The sequence below is a fragment of the Palaemon carinicauda genome, unplaced genomic scaffold, assembly GCF_036898095.1.
Source record: "Palaemon carinicauda isolate YSFRI2023 unplaced genomic scaffold, ASM3689809v2 scaffold43, whole genome shotgun sequence".
Classification (NCBI taxonomy): domain Eukaryota; kingdom Metazoa; phylum Arthropoda; class Malacostraca; order Decapoda; family Palaemonidae; genus Palaemon; species Palaemon carinicauda.
This window is the reverse complement of record NW_027171684.1, coordinates 279,238-296,510: the sequence shown is the minus strand read 5'-3', so window position 1 is coordinate 296,510 and position 17,273 is coordinate 279,238. Positions and strand designations below refer to the sequence as shown.

Below are 17,273 nucleotides of genomic sequence, written 5' to 3'. Positions count from 1 at the left end.
TGCTACCACTCCCGCCCTCACACACACCTGTGCTTGAGCTCACTTTGCTTGGAGGTAGGACTTCGAGGGGGATAGGGCTGGCAAGCAAGTTTGATTAAACACAAATTACCTACGAATTTGTCAATTGTTCCGTAACTGACATACAAACCACGCTATTTAATAGGGGTGACTCACCCATTAGGAAGGGTGGAAAGTCCCTGCCAGTACTGGCTTTTGGCTTTGTCCGGGGTCAGCTGTGCAGAGAACCCAGGATGCTGCTTCCCCAAGAGAGGGATGAAGAAAAGAATAAGGGCCAGACAAATCTTTTCATTCATGCAGACTAAGACCGGGTAACAATACCCTCAACCTTCTGCTACTTGTCCATTAAAGAGCCTGAGGTTTTAAACCAGCTGTTGTGCAGCCACCACAGGGCCGATAGAAAACGTATCGAGCCTCCTGTGGGTCACGTCGTGCAGGTAGTGGGCTGCGAAGGTCGTCTGACGTTTCCACACCCCAGATTGAAGGACCTGCGTCACTGAGAAATTTCTCTTGAAGGCCAGGGACGTAGCTACGGCCCTGACATCATGTGCTCTAGGGCGACGTGACGGAGGAGGGTCTGGATTCAGGGACAGATGGATCACCCTACGAATCCATGCCGAGATGGTGTTCTTGGTGACCCTTCTCTTAATCCTCCCAGTGCTAACAATGCTTGCACCTGTGGACGGACTGCAGCCGTTCTTCTGAGATAGAGCCTCAGACTCCTTACTGGGCACAGTAGGAGAAGGTCTGGGACATCTGTTACAGAACGGAGACTCGAATCCGGAAGGAGTCGAACCGAGCGTCCGGCACCCCTTGATTTGAGTCTTAGCACCAAACTCAGGGACGAAGCTGAACGTTACCTCGCCCACCTACCCTTGCATGGGCGATGTCATATGAAAGACCATGTAGTTCAATGACTCGCTTGGCCGAAGCCAAAGCTAGTAAGAACACAGTCTTCCAAGTTAGGTGGCAAACTGAAGCCTGGCGTAATGGTTCATAGTGAGGTCTCTTAAGGGACCTGAGAACTCGAACCACGTTCCATGGAGGAGGTCTCACATCCGACTGAGGGAAGGTAAGTTCATAACCTCGTATGAGTGGGGAAGGTTCCAACGAGGAAGAAAAGATCATTCCGTTGAGCCTGAAGTCTAGACTTAAGGCTGAGCGATAGCATTCTTTATTCATCCTATTATTTCTAATTGTCCTATTCTCATAATGTCTTTTGCTTTGTTCATTACTTATATCTTGTTTACTTTCTCTTTTCTTTCTACTATCTTGATCCTTTCCTTCCTCATTCTGGGTGTATTCACTCTGCAAATTTCTTTCACCCCCGAGACTGAAAGGCGCATTTTCTTCCCGCAAATACACGAGGAACTCCGCTATTGCTGGAATAGTGGCATTAAATGGAGAGATACCCCTTCCACGACACCAACCACAGAAGACTTTCCACTTAGCCTGGTAGACCCCTGCGGATGATTTTCGCAGATGTCCAGACATCCTAATCGCAACTTGTCGCGAAAAATCCTCTCTCAGCGAGGAGATGCTGGATAGTCACAAGACGTGACGTTGTAGCGAAGCTACGGCTTTGTGGAAGATGCTGGCATGTGGTTGTCTGAGTAGATCGTGTTGTGGAGGGAATTCTCTCAGAAGTTCCGTTAGGAGTTGCAGAAGGTCCGGAAACCATTCCGCGTGATGCCATAGCGGAGCTATGAGGGTCATTGAAAAACTGACAGATATTCTGCTCTTGTTGAGTACCCTCCTCATCAGACACAACGGGGGAAAGGCATTCACGTTGATGTTGTCCCACCGTTGTTGGAAGGCATCTTGCCAGAGCGCCTTGGGATCCGGGACTGGGGGGAAGTACAGTGGAATCTTGAAGATCAGCGCTGTCGCGAACAGATCCACAGTCAGGGAACCCCACAAAGTCAGGACTCTGTTGGCTACTAGATGACACAGAGACCACTCGATACTCACTATCTGACACGCTCTGCTCAGATTGTCGGCGAGCACATTCCTCTTGTCTGGAATGAAACGCGCCGATAGTAGAATCGAGCGGACTTCGGTCCATCTCAGTATCTCTACTGCAAGATGGGATAGCTGCTTCAAAAAGGTACTTCCTTGCTTGTTGATGTAAGCCACTACTGTGGTGTTGTCGCTTATCACCACCACAGAGTGACCTGCCAGGTATTGTTGGAACTGCTGAAGGGCCAACAAAACGGCCTTCATCTCTAGACGATTTATATGGAGGCACTTTTCTGATTCTGACCCAGGCCTGAGGTCCTTTGGTACAGAACGTGGCCAACCCCCCCCCCCCCCCCCCCTTTCTTTGAGGCGTCCAAAAACAGCATTAAATCTGGGGGAAGGACGAGAAGATCCACTCCTCTTCGTAGGTTCTCGTCTGTCACCCACCACTGGCGGTCCGTCCGTTCTGCAGGACCCATAGGGATCATGACGTCCGGGGAATCGCAACCTTGATTCCACCAGGACTTGAGCCGCCACTGGAGAGATCTCATCCTGAGGCAACCGTTGGGAACTAGACGAGCCAAGGATGAAAGGTGACCGAGGAGACGTAACCACGATTGGGTTGGAAGCTCTTCTCGTCTGAGGAAGGGGCTTGCGACCCCTCTCAGCCTTGCTAACCTGTCGTCTGATGGAAAGGCTTTATGGAGATTGGTGTCTATAATCATGCCTATGTAAACCAGTCTTTGAGTGGGAAGCAGAGAGGACTTCGAGACTTACCATGATCCCCAGATCCTGGCAAAGTCCTAGAAGTTTGTCTCGGTGTCGAAGAAGGGATAACTCCGAGTCTGCTAGGATCAGCCAGTCATCGAGATAACGGAAGTGACGGATGCCGATCCTGTGTCCCCACGATGATATTAGGATGAACACTCGTGAAACCCTGTGGTGCTGTGGAGAGACCAAAACACAGCACCTTGAACTGGTACCCCTTGTTGTCTAGGCTGAATCCTAATACTTCCTTGAAGACGGATGGACTGGGATCTGGAAGTACGCGTCCTTCACATCCAGTATACACATGAAGTCATGCGGTTTCACTGCAAGCCTGACCGTGTTTGCGGTCTCCATGCTGAATGGAGTTTGCTTTAATCTGGACCTCTGCCCGAAGGGCCCGCCCCCTTACTGATCCCATGGCAAGGGAGCTAAATGACACCAAATTCGTTCTCAGGGGAGGTAGAGATGTTGTGAATGGGACGCGATATCCCTGACTGATTACGGAAATCGTCCAGGAATTGGCCCCGAGTTGCTGCCACCTGTCTGTGCAACCTTGTAGGCATCCCCCCACTGGCGGACATGCAGGGGGACTGCCAACCCTAGCGTTTGCGGCCTCGGCTGCTCCCTCTAGGATTCTTCCCTCCCCTGGAGGACTTCTTGCCTTTCTTGTCCTTGACCGGAAAGGACTTAGACACCACTGTCTTCGCTGCCGTTGTCGGTTTCGTGGTCTTGGTGGGACGTGGCTACTGGGGTGCTGGAGGTTTATAGGGCTTGAATGTCAAAGCCCTATGTAGGAGGGAGTCTTGGTGACTTCCTCCACCTCTCAGCAGCCTGCTCCACGTCCTTAGGCTCAAAAAGGTTCGTTCCCATAACGGATGAATGTCTGAGCCTGTAGATTTCGGTACTAGGGACCTCCTGGTACTGTCTTGGAGTCCTTTGACTCCCTCCTCCTCCTGGGAGGGAAGCAGGACTCCAACAACGACGGAGGCAGGCTCTTCTCCACCCTTATTCGAGAAGACTTTACCGCGCGAGGTGGGGTTTCCCTCAATGGTGTGATGGGGGAAACGTCTCGCCTCACGTGATTCCCCTGAGGACGGGAAATCCTCATCCGAATGGGAGGGAGAAAAGTCTGAGGGGGGAGGGTGCCTGCCTCGAAGACTTACGAGGAGACAGCTTCGTCCTCGGAGAAGTTACCGCGTCCGAAAATCCTCTTTTCCTCTTCAGGGGAGTAGATGCAGCCAAGGATTTGTGGCCCAACTCAGAGAAAACAGGCTTGAAAGCCTGTGCTACCGCTCTGATTAGAGCCCCAAACCAGGGCTGCCGGCTGACGGCTGCGCTGTCAGACCCTCCATCTGGAGGAGTCGCCTGTATGAAAAAAGAAGATAAGGAAGAAATATCCCTGGACCTTTCTGGAACTTTCCCACCTACCGGCAAGCACGCTGTTCTGTGCTTGCAGGGGGGGGGGATGCGGTGATGGCGCCCTTACTGCACGTTGTCCGGCAACCTCGCGCGTGGGAGGGCATTGGCAATTGCGCTGGGGAGCGCGCTGGCACTCGCGCAATGGGGAATACCCGGGGCTCGCACGCGGTAGACTGCTGGAGCGCTCACGCGCAGGCAAGACTTCATAGAGTGTGCATCAATCATATTGACGTGCAGGATCAGAATGAAGAGCCCGTGCGGGCCAGAATGTTAGCACGCGCGCACGTATGAGTTTGTTGGCGCGCGCATGCGCGCGCGCGGAAGACCATCGGCGCGCTTGTGTGGATCGTCGAGTCTTACGCGCGGAAGACCATCGGCGCGCTTGTGTGGATCGTCGAGTCTTACGCGCGTAAGATCGTCGGCGCTTGTGTGGATCGTCGGCCCTTGCGCGCCTAAGAAGATCGGCGAGCGCACGCGTTTACGCGCTAGTAGGTTGAAGGGTCATCCGGCAGGACGATCAGGAACTGGGATGTTTCCTTAAAAAAGAGCGGGCATCCCCCGATGAGGACCGTAAGCAGGTCTGCTTTAGAGTCCAGGACCAAAGTCCTTCGTTGCAGCGCAAGGTTGCGCTGGTAGATCGGTAAGTCAGCTGGCAGGACGATCAGGAACCGGGATGTGCCCTTTGGAAGGGCCAGTACCCATCGATGGGAATGTAAAGGTCCGTGCTAGAGTCCAGGACCGAAGTCCAAAGGACCACATTGCAGCACAAGGTAGAGGTCACTGGAAGTTCTGCTTGATCCTCCGAGGCGGAGTCTCTATGAGGGACCTCTCCCGCAAACGAGAGAGGTGCCCTTCGTAGAAGAGACTTGAAGACACACGTGGTGGATCCCCTTTGGGCCGTTGGATCAGCAAGCCGATCTTATCAGAAACGATCCTCCAAAGAGGAGTCTCTATGAGTGGCCTCTCTCGCGAATGAGAGAGGTGACACTTCGTAGAAGAGACCTAAAGACACTCGTGGTAACGCCCCGTAGGACCGTTGGATCAGCAAGCTGACCTATCTATCATGAACGATCCTCTGCAGAGGAGTCTCTATGAGTGGCCTCTCTCGTGAACGAGAGAGGTGAACACTTCGTAGAAGAGACTTGCCAAGACTGTGCTCCACCCCTGAAGCAAGGGGGGAGAAAAGTCTGGCCAAAGGGCAGCAACAGTAGTCGAAGGCGATGAATTTATTAAGGTATGAGAAGTTCTCCCTCTGAAAGGAGAAAACCTCACACCTGAGGTGGAAACCTCCCTCAGAAGGGAAGTTGTCCAACCCCTGGAGGCAAACCTCCTTTAGCGTTCTAAGATGATCTGAAGTGCTGGCACGTTGTCACGGGAGTACTTCTAAGAGAAGGGATAATGCCCATGACGACGTCCTCTGAGGGACGGCAGCGACAGCAGATTCCCCAGTCATGAACAGGACAGCTCAGCAGAGACAGCAGACTCTGCTTCGATGGCACTCTTCAGACGAACGAAGAAGAACAGCATAGTTAACTGGGAAAATAAAATTAAATAATTATTTTAACAGAAATTCCCTAGGGAGGAACTCCGAAGAGGAACCCCGAGGGAATAACATAAAATAAGAATTAAGTATGCGCCCTCCTTCCCCAGATGACATCCACGGGAGAAGGGGGGGAGGGCGGAGTAACTGTAATAAAAACAGAATTATAATTATCTAAATCATCTAAGAATATTCACTAATAGTGAGAACCACTGAACCCCGAAAGGGAAGTGTTCCCCACGGAGAAAGCTGAAAAGTTAAAATACAATTAGATTTCACTAAAAATAATTGAGACAAACAAACGGAATAGCAACCTAACCCACAACGGGAAAGGAGCTTCCATAATAGTACGTAGTTGTAGTAAAGGTGGACAACCTCGAGTAGAGAGAGACCGTAGTCAATCTAAAAAAAACCACATTCCCTTCGCTGAGAATCCAAGTTTCCCGTAGGAAAAGAGGAAAAGCGACGATAATAGATAAATGAAGAGGGTCCAGGCGATGACGATTCCCCTGCGGCGGCCGAGTTAACAAATATATGCCGACGGGAAGACCGATGAACCAGAGAGGGAGAGGTCGTTCCCCACGAAGTGGAACTGTGATGGCCTTGCTACGCAAGTGTAGTTGTCATACATCACACACACAGCACAAACACTAAAAATGTTATTTTCCTTAGTAAAATAAATTTTTGAATATACTTACCCGATGATCATGTAGCTGCAACTCTGTTGCCCGACAGAAAAAACCTACGGTCGGGATACGCCAGCGATCGCTATACAGATGGGGGTGTACAACAACAGCGCCATCTGTCGAGTAGGTAATCAGTTACTTCTTGTCAACAAGAACCAATTTTCTCCTTGGTCCACTGGGTCTCTATGGGGAGGAAGGGAGGGTCCTTAAATTCATGATCATCGGGTAAGTATATTCAAAAATTTATTTTACTAAGGAAAATAAAATTTTTCAATATTAATCTTACCCGATGATCATGTAGCTGATTCACACCCAGGGGGGTGGGTGGAGACCAGCATACATGTTAACATTAGAAGCTAAGTATCCCGTATTTCATTTTAGCAGTTATTCAAAATAACAACATAAAATAAATAAGTACCTGGTAAGGAAGTCGACTTGAACAATTACTCTGCCTTTTTAAGTACGTCTTCCTTACTGAGCCTCGCGATCCTCATAGGATGCTGAGCGACTCCTAGGAGCTGAAGTATGAAGGGTTGCAACCCATACTAAAGGTCCTCATCAAAACCTCTAATCTAGGCGCTTCTCAAGAAATGATTTTGACCACCCGCCAAATCAAGTAGGATGCGAAAGGCTTCTTAACCTTCCGGACAACCCAAAAATATTTCAAGAGAAAGATTAAAAAGGTTCTGGAATTAGGGAATTGTAGTGGTGGAGCCCCCACCACTACTGCACTCGTTGCTACGAATGGTCCCAGAGTGTAGCAGTTCTCGTAAAGAGACTGGACATTCTTAAGATAAAAGACGCGAACACTGATTTGCTTTTCCAATAGGTTGCGTCGAATATACTTTGCAGAGATCTATTTTGTTTAAAGGCCACGGAAGTTGTGACAGCTCTAACTTCGTGTGTCCTTACCTTCAGCCAAGCTTGGTCTTCCTCATTCAGAAGGGAATGAGCTTCTCGTATTAACAGTCTGATAAAATAGGATAATGAATTCTCTGACATAGGCAAAGATGGATTCTTAACTGAACACCATAAAGCTTCAGACGGGCCTCGTAAAGGTTTTTAAAAAAGAACTTAAGAGCTCTTACAGGATATAATAATCTTTCTAGTTCATTTCCAACCATACGATAAGCTTGGAATATCGAACGATATTGGTCAAGGCCGAGAAGGCAGCTCGTGTTTGGCTAGAAAACCAAGTTGTAGAACATGTAGCCGTTTCGGATGAGAATCCGATGTTCTTGCTGAAGGCATGAATCTCACTGACTCTTTTAGCTGTGGTTAAGCCTATCAGGAAAAGAGTCTTAAAGGTGAGATCTTTCAGGGAGGCTGATTGAAGTGGTTCGAACCTGTCTGACATAAGGAATCTTAGAACCACGTCTAAATTCCAACCAGGTGTAACCAAACGACGCTCCTTCGTTGTCTCAAAAGACTTAAGGAGGTCCTGTAGATCTTTATTGTTGGAAAGATCTAAGCCTCTGTGACGGAAGACTGATGCCAACATGCTTCTGTAACCCTTGATAGTGGGAGCTGAAAGAGATCGTTCTTTCCTCAGATATAAGAGGAAGTCAGCTATTTGAGTTACAGAGGTACTGGTCGAGGATACGGATACTGACTTGCACCAGTTTCGGAAGATTTCCCACTTCGATTGGTAGACTCTAAGGGTGGATGTTCTCCTTGCTCTAGCAATCGCTCTGGTTGCCTCCTTCGAAAAACCTCTAGTTCTCGAGAGTCTTTCGATATTCTGAAGGCAGTCAGACGAAGAGCGTGGAGGCCTTGGAGTACCTTCTTTACGCGTGGCAGACGTAGCAGGTCCACCCTTAGGGGAAGTGTTCTGGGAACGTCTACTAGCCATCGAAGTACCTCGGTAAGTTATTCTCTCGCGGGCCAGAGGGAAGCAACTAGCGTCAACTTTGTCCCTTCGTGAGAGGCGAACTTCTGCAGTACCTTGTTGACAATCTTGAACGGAGGGAATGCACATAGATCTAGATGAGACCAATCTAGTAGAAAGGCATCTATATGAACTACTGCTGGGTCCGGGATAGGTGAGCAAACTATTGGGAGCCTCTTGGTCATCGAGGTTGCGAAGAGATCTATGGTTGGCAGGCCCCAGGTGGCCCAAAGTCTCTTGCATACATCCTTGTGGAGGGTCCAATATGTTGGAATTATTTGTCCCTTCCTACTGAGACAATCTGCTATGACATTCAAGTTGCCTTGGATGAACCTCGTTACTACTGAAAAGTCTAGACCTGTTGAACAGGAGAGGAGGTCACTTGCGAACTCGTACCATGTCAGAGAGTAGGTCCCTCCTTGCTTGGAGATGTACGTCAAAGCAGGGAGTTGACCGTGTTCACCTCCACCACTTTGCCTTGAAGGAGAGACCTGAAGCTTTTCCAGGTCAGACGTACTGCCAGAAGCTTCTTGCAGTTGAAATGCATTGTCCTTTGACTCGAGTTCCATAATCCCGAGCATTCCCTACCGCCTAATGTCGCACCCCAGCCTACGTCCGATGCGTCCGAGAAGAGAATGTGGTTGGGAGTCTGAACAGTCAGGGGAAGACCCTTTCAAAGGTTGATAAAGTCCTTTCACCACGTCAGACCAGACTTTATCTTTCCGGAAACCGGGATCGAGACCGCTTCTAGCGTCTTGTCCTTTTCCAGTGAAAAGCTAGATGATACAGAAGAGGACGGAGGTACAAATTGAACCACGGATGACAGTGTCCTAACCAGACTCATCCACAGCCTGACAGGGCAGTGTTCCTTCTTCAGCATCTCTGGATGGATAGCAGGGCTGGGGGTTGATCGTCTTGTTCAGCAATGTCCTCATCAGAGGGTTCCTCATCCGAAACTGATGAGGAAACGGCAACGGAGTGGGCAACGTCTGACTCGCTGAATCCGGTCGCACTGGTGGATGCGTGACGGAGCCGGACACAAGATCATGGTACTGCTGCACAGTCTGTGAACTGTCAACCATGGGGACGCGAGGAAGTACAGCGTCAACCCGAAACTGTCTAGACTGTCTGGGTTGTGCAGTCAACCCCCTACCGGGTTGCTGAGGTTGCCGCACTGCGTCACAACAAGTCACCTCTGCTGGTTGTTGAACATCTTCCTAGTGACACACTGAACGTCCACAACCACCTCCGAGAGTCGCTTAACGTCAACGTGCGACTGGCAACCCACACTGGGTCGCACCGGTGGAGGAACCATCTCAACTGGCGGACGGGAGTAGGATACCTCAGCGTCAACAGGGCGTACAACCAACCGGTAGGAAGGTTGTTGGCTAGAAGGTTCTTCTCCGTAAAAATTCCTCTATCAAGGACACAAGCTTGGACTGCATGTCTTGCAACAAAGCCCATTAGGGTCTATGGGAGCAGGTGTGGCAACAGACGGGGTTAGCGACTGAAGCGGAACCATTTACCATCCCTGGAAGCATTGTTATGCTTAATTAAAGTCCATAGGAGGCTAAGCAGCTTAAGGCTCCTCTCCAAATGACAGAGTCCTCAAAGGAATATCAGAAGGAGGGAGAACAGCACTTTCTCATCTACAGGAACCATGTCCGAGAAAAGCTAGGTTATCTCAGTGAGGGTCTCACTGGTGCATAAGCAGCAGACCAGAAGGCAACGTTATGTAACTGCTTGACAGTCTGTGAACTGTCAAAAACTGAACTGTCAACCACAACAGGTGCGTGAGGACATACAGCACTGGTGCATTAGTAGCAGACCAGAAGGCAACGTCATGTAACTGCTTGACAGTCTGTGAGCTGGCAACAACCAAAGCTGTGTGGGGAAGCCTCAACTCCTGACTGACTAGTCTGCTGCGGGCGAGTGGCGGTAACCACAGTGGGTTGCGGAGGCTGACACACCGTGTCAAAACACGGCAGCTTGTGGTAGCTCACGCACGGCAACGGAGTGCTCCGTGTGTCTGTGGGAGTCAGCATGCGTCTGGCAGGGTCGACTGCGCATGGGTGGAGGAGCTCTCACAACAAGAGTGTGGGAGCAGGCAGCCATGCTGGGCGCACAACCGTGGCAGGCTGTAGGCAAACGGGTGCATCGTCAACCTTCTCCGCAGTCGGAGTGTGGGAGCAGGCAACAACCAAAGCGGAGTGCTGGTGCGTGGTGGGGACTGCCGTGGGTTGCGGAAACTAACGCATCGCGTCAAAACACGGCAGCTTGACTCCACCTTCCCACTGCTGATGCGGTAGCTCACGCATGTTAACGGAGGGAGCCGCACGTCGGCTAACGTTAACATGCGTCTGGCAGGGTCGATTGCGCATCGGAGGTGGAGCTCTCCGCAGCCGGAGTGCTGGGTGCACAACCGTGGCAGGTTGTAGGCTAACGAGAGCAGTGTAAACCTTCTCCGCACGAAACTCCTGCATAACCGCAGCTAACTGAGTCTGCATAGACTGCAGTAAAGACCACTTAGGGTCTACAAAAAACAGCAACAAACGGAGCTACTGTCCGTTGTGACTGAGGGTCTAAAACAGCTGGTGCGGCAACAGACGGAGTTACTGCCTGTTGCGGTACCACCTTGCCTCTCTTGGGAGGTGTGCAGTCGTCGGATGACTGCAGCGAGTCCGAACTGACCCAGTGGCTACACCTAGGCCGTTGGACTTGCGCGGAAGGGACCGACTTGCACTTAAAAGCTGCAAGATTTGGTCCATGGTTTCTACGAGAAACCTCTTCCGCAGACGAGGAATAAATGGGCTCTCTCGTCTTTGTGTGGGTGGGGCGATCTCACGTCGGCAACGTGTGTAGATACGCCCGAAACCACGGAGGGAAAAACGTCTGTTCGTCGATCAAGGCCTGTGGAACCCATAAGTCGTTCGACATTACTTCTCCCCTGGGCTTGGGAGCTTGTAAGAGGTCCCGGACTAGGTAAACAACTGGCACGAACAAACGAACCCTCGGACGCAACACTGTAACACTTTGCGCATATCACTTTATCACTTTTGATTTTCTGTTTGCACTTATTTCACTGAAATCGAAACTTTAACTGATTTCTACCTGAAACACGCAATCCTATCCTTCATTAAAAGGTAGTAATTGCGAAAACAGTTTTACAATGCAACAGAAAAACATAAATAAAGATAAAGAATTCAGTGGCTGGAAAAGAGACTAAACACTAGATCAAATAAACTACGTTTACAATCTCTCACCGCATAAAGCCTGGGAACAAGAATAAAACTCTAGAAACGTTTTACCTTCTTCCCCTACAGCGACTAGGGAGAAGAGTAAAAAAAAACGAATTCAGTGGCTGGAAAAGAGACTAAACACTAGATCAAATAAACTACGTTTACAATCTCTCACCGCATAAAGCCTGGGAACAAGAATAAAACTCTAGAAACGTTTTACCTTCTTCCCCTACAGCGACTAGGGAGAAGAGTAAAAAACGAGAACAACGTTACCCGCTTAAACGAAACGTTTATTCTCCTCCCTCTCTCTCCCTCCGTCTCTATCTCTCTCTCTCTTCTCTCTTGACTTAGCACCTGAGAGAAGAGCCCAATTATATATCGTTAAAACATGTTATTTGCTAAAGGAAAAAACTGAAAGGTTTCCCAAATAAAAAGTTCCTTTATTTAGAATTTAAACCATTTAAGCTAAGAAAGAATGAACGAAACGCTAGAATCGGTTTACTCTTACTGCAACGTGAAACCGAGATACACTCTCTCTCTATCGTAACGATAGAGCGCATGTTGAACGTTCTGAACGTCAACAACTGCGGAGACTAAAAAACTAAACGTTAGTTCATCTTTGAAAACAGTACGAGACTATCAAAGAAATTCTTTCATAAAACATTAAAATTAAAAAAGTATTAAATTCTTAAAAGGTTAAAAACGATATAACGGGCTCAATGTTAATTAACTTCGGTTCCAAGTAAGGACCGCCTACTATTAGGAAAGGTCGCATATAAACAAACATAAAAATTAATTTTTTATAAGTTTATAATAAATGGAAAGTTAATCGAAGAGGCCTATAAAGGCGGAGAGAAATAAAATAAATAGATCTATAACTTGTTAAGCAAAATTACCAAAAACCTAAACACACTTCCGTCTAAGGGAAGGGTCGGCCATTTAAAAGTGAAAGAGAGTCCATACTCTCTTCGTCACCATAATTAAATCTATCCAAAACGAGTTCAAGTTTTGAAATGAAGATAAAACCCCTGCATAGCGAAAGCTCAAAACTGGAATAGTGTACTTCACCAAATCGTTGTGAAAACAAAACCAGTTAGGGACGGCGTATTTAGTAGGTCTTGCCGGTGGCACGACAGAGGAAAAATTGGTTCTTGTTGACAAGAAGTAACTGAGTACCTACTCGACAGATGGCGCTGTTGTTGTACACCCCCATCTGTATAGCGATCGCTGGCGTATCCCGACTGTAGGTTTTTTCTGTCGGGCAACAGAGTTGCAGCTACATGATCATCGGGTAAGATTAATATTGAAAAAGAAAACTTACTACATTTCTATACACAAATATATACATAAACATAAAGAATGTTTATATATACAGTATATATCACAAGTATAAGAAAAAGTAAGTAAAAAGACAAAAATTAATGGCAGTCCAAAATAGGTGAGGAGAGAGAGAGGAACAACCGTTCTCGCTCTGAGCCAAAAGTAAAGTGAGCTCAAGCACGGGTGTGTGTGAGGGGGGGGGTAGCAGGCTACCCTCCCTAACCCCTGCTAACTAGCGGTGGGGTAGTAAACCCTCGTTAAAATTCTAATGACTTGTCATTTCAGCTACGCCGAAAGTAATAACCCCTATTAAATAGAGTGGTTTGTATGTCAGTTACGGAACAAATGATATTTTCATAATAGAATAAAGTTTTTAACCCTTTTACCCCCAGGTTATTTGGAAATTTCCAACCCTTAACCCCCAGGGGGTTATTTTTTTCCCAGCACATTTTGCAGTATATTTTTTTTAAATTGCTCTAACAGCCTTAATTTTTGTCATAGAGAGATCAGGTTGGTCTCATTCTCTTGGAAAATGCCTGAAATTTCTCAAAAAAAAAAATATATAAAAAAAAAAAATTTTATAGCATTTTTTTGCAAGGCCGTACTGGTACGTCCCATGGGGGTAAAGGGATGGCTTTTGTGAAACGTACCAGTACGTCCTTTGGGGATAAAAGGGTTAACATATTTACCCGCAGATTATATAAGAATGGCGAGCGTCCAAGGGACTATAGCCATTCTTATATAACCAGGGGGTAAGTTTTATGTTTAAAAATCCAAATTAAAGGAAGATGTGAACATGAGAGATTTGGCCCTTAATGAACAAGACGCAAAAATAGATGGCTTGGAAAACAAACTTGCGAACCTTAGCGCACACACAACAAATTCCACCCAGACTACCGACCTCACTGAGAAAGTTGACATTCTTGCCATGAATATGGAATCAATTAAAGCAACACTTCAAACATTGATAGACCCAAAACCGGAGAAACCGACATTTGCTGACAAAGTTAAGGAAAAAATCTGTTGATAATTAAATCAACTAATACAACAACTAAAATTACTGAAAGAAAACGCGAGGCGGAACAAGAACTTAAAGACATTCCTATACTTAACACAAGGTCAACTACGAATGGAAATGTTGTAAACTTTGCCAACAAAATAATCAGAGAAGAGGTGACAAACAAAATCCAGACATTGGTGGCTGACACTGAAATGAGAAAAATTGGAAAACTAAAACCAAAAATAATGATATGCAATATGTACAATGATGAAGATGATGTAGTAAATGCTTTGATTCAAAGAAATCGCTGCCTGGACCAAATCCAAAATACAGAGAAGATAAGTGTAGTCTTGAAGAAAACTGCCTGGGGGGGGGGGATCACCCACTATGTGCTGAAATGTGATCCTGAAGTTCGAAGGGCTATTCATGATAATGGGGACATCGTTTCGTGACGAAGGGGTTCTTATGACATACTTGATAGGGGTATATGGTCGATTCGCCGTCAGTCGGTTTCGTGGTCAATCACTTTCGCCCCGGGGTGAAGTCGATTCACCGTCCTAATTGCACCCATACTTGGTGGAGTCTGTTCGCCGTCAACATAGGAGTCGTTTCGCCGTCAATATAGTAGTTGTTTCGCCCCCGTTATCAAGAAATGGACCAAATGGCAGCAGAATTTTTTCTTTTTTTGTAAAGTCATTATTAATAAAATTAAGATTGTCACATTTTATTCTATTCTATGTACAATAATTTACATTATTTCCGTAGAATATAATCAGAGTCATTCAGAATCACTCCTAGCAAATATAAAAAATTGTACAGTACTTACCGTACCACCTCCTCCCCCCTCAGAGCATGTGCTGGGCTCTACGGCCCTACTCCTATTGTGGAGTCTGAGTAACTATATATTATCTTCTACGGAAATAATGTAAATTATTGTACATAGAATAGAATAAAATGTGATATTAATCTTAATTATATTAACGATGACTTTACAATCAATAAAAAAAAAATTCTGCTGCCAATTGCACATCTTGGTCCTTTTCTTAATTGCGGGAGCGAAATAACTCCTATATTGACGGCGAAACGACTCACATGTTGACGGCGAACAGACTCCACAAAGTGTGGGTGCAATTAGGACGGCGAATCGACTTCACCCGGGGGCGAAAGTGACTGACCGCGAAACCGACTATCGGCGAAACATCTATAACCCCGTGATAGGTACCAAAGATCATCTGCTACTACTGTCAGAGGTATGGAAATCTTAAAAAAGATGCAAGTCTAAGTATGATGATAAAGTCTGCGGGAAATGTTCAGGAAAATATTCCACCCAGGAATGTAATTCACAAGTGTCGAAGTATATAAACTGCGCAAAGTTAAACAAACCAAGTGACCACAGAGTAAATTCTAGAGACTGCAAAACTTATGACTTGGAATTAAAAAGACTAGCAGAAAATACTAATCATGGTTACTAAGGATGTCATAAACTGTGGCTATGTAGCCTAAATATACAATCTGTAGGTCATAACTGTTCAATCTGAGAACTGATAAACGAGAAATATTTAGATAAGCTAGCATCATCTGAAACATGGTTAAATAACTTGGACTAGGTAAAGATCACTGAAATGACGGTAAGGTTTTACTGTATTACAGATTCTGATTTTGAACAGAAAATATGTTTTCCTATAGTAAATAACGTGATTTGACCAAATTTGACCTTCATTTCAACAGCAAACAAACACTCAAAACATTGAAAAGAACTAGTGTAACAAGCTTTGAATATATATAAATAAACTTTACGGCAATAAAACAGAAAAACTTCCTAGAACAATCACTGGTACCTTTTTTACAAAAGCAACGATTTAACAGTAAATGAACAATAAGAGATGTGAAACGTTAAATACTCTGAACGAACAAGGTAAAACGACAGTGGAGGTCCTGTAGAGAGTGGGACTCCCCTGCTGTATGGGACCGATGTGACGGTCTGAACGATCCCCCGGTCTCAGAATTCTACTTGACATTGTATAATGGTTCTTTTCCGCCATTAGCTCGCTTCGCTTGCATGAAAATAAAACATCAAGCTCGTATGTACTGGCAAGCGGTAATGTTGAGCTGCGCACGCTAACATTACAGGAAAATAAATCATCAACCTCGTATGCACTGGCAAACGGTAATGTTCGCACATGCGCAGATTATCAAGGAGAATTCTGAGACCGGGAGATCGTTCAGACCGTCACACCGGAAAAGCAGCCATCAAAGTAAGTGAAGTACTGCTTTCCTTCAACTCTTGACTATCATATCCTATATCTAGCAAAGATACATACGAGTCATTATTCTTAGTTAATCCTATATATGTTTCTGCTTGTTTTCCTTCCTTGTGAACCCTCCCTATAATTACTTTAATGACGCCTTTGACTAGCTTTGCTCTTTCGCTATAGTCCATTTCTTTTAGCGAGTTATATTTGCACCGACTCGCATCGGTGCCCTTTTAGCTCGGAAAAGTTTCCTGATCGCTGATTAGTTAGAATTATCTGGTCCAACCAATCAGCGATCAGGATATTTTTCCAAGCTAAAAGGGCACCGCTGCGAGTCGGTGCAAATATGACTCGCTAAAAGAAATGGACTATAGCTCTATGTTTTTTACCCCTAGTGCTCACCCGATGACTATTGGGTAGTTTTACTGTATTACAGATACTCATTTCGAACAGTAAATATATGTTTTCCTGTAGTAAATAACGTGATTTAACGGAATTTGACCTTCATTTCATCCGCAAACAAACATAACAACCAGTTCGACTAACTTCAAATAGCCCAACCGGTGTGACGGTCTGAACGATCCCCCGGACTCAGAATTCTCCTTGATAATCTGCGCATGCGTGAACATTACCGTTTGCCAGTGCATACGAGGTTGACATTTTATTTTCCTGTAATGTTAGCGTGCGCAGCTCAACATTACCGCTTGCCAGTAAATACGAGCTTGATGTTTTATTTTCATGCGAGCGAAGCGAGCTAATGGCGGAAAAGAACCATAATACAATGTCAAGGAGAATTCTGAGACCGGGGGATCGTTCAGACCGTCACACAGGTGGTTGTAGTCGAGGTTGAAATGGTGAAAACCGGTTAAATCACGTTATTTACTACACGAAAACAAGTCTACTGGGAATAGAAAAGCTAATACTGTCTGCTTCAAAGGAACTTATGACTCTGAACTAACCTTACCAGCACGTTTTTGGTTGATATGATTCCTCTTTAGGTGTGGAGTCACAAGTTTGGGGTCAGCGGCGTAGATAGTCCTGTATTTACCCAAAATACATCCAATTATTGTTTATTCAATTTGTCTCTCACTCCGATCATCTGTTCAACCACTACAATATTTAAGAACACGTGCCAGGTTCGTTCCCAGAATCCTTCGTCCGGCCAACTCTAGTGACAACTGTGA

At 46.3% G+C, this 17,273-nt stretch overlaps 1 protein-coding gene across 2 annotated transcripts in view; it reads right to left on the bottom strand.

Annotated features, from left to right (window-relative positions):
* LOC137636891 (golgin subfamily A member 6-like protein 25) overlaps positions 1-17,273 on the bottom strand; it is a 131,647-nt gene extending 114,374 nt beyond the window's left edge. Inside the window, exon 1 of one of the 2 annotated variants that reach the window (XM_068369247.1) lies at positions 17,049-17,273. The gene's annotated coding sequence lies outside the window, so the exon portion shown is untranslated. The remainder of the gene's footprint in view (positions 1-17,048) is intronic. The other variant, XM_068369248.1, reaches the window with a different exon arrangement.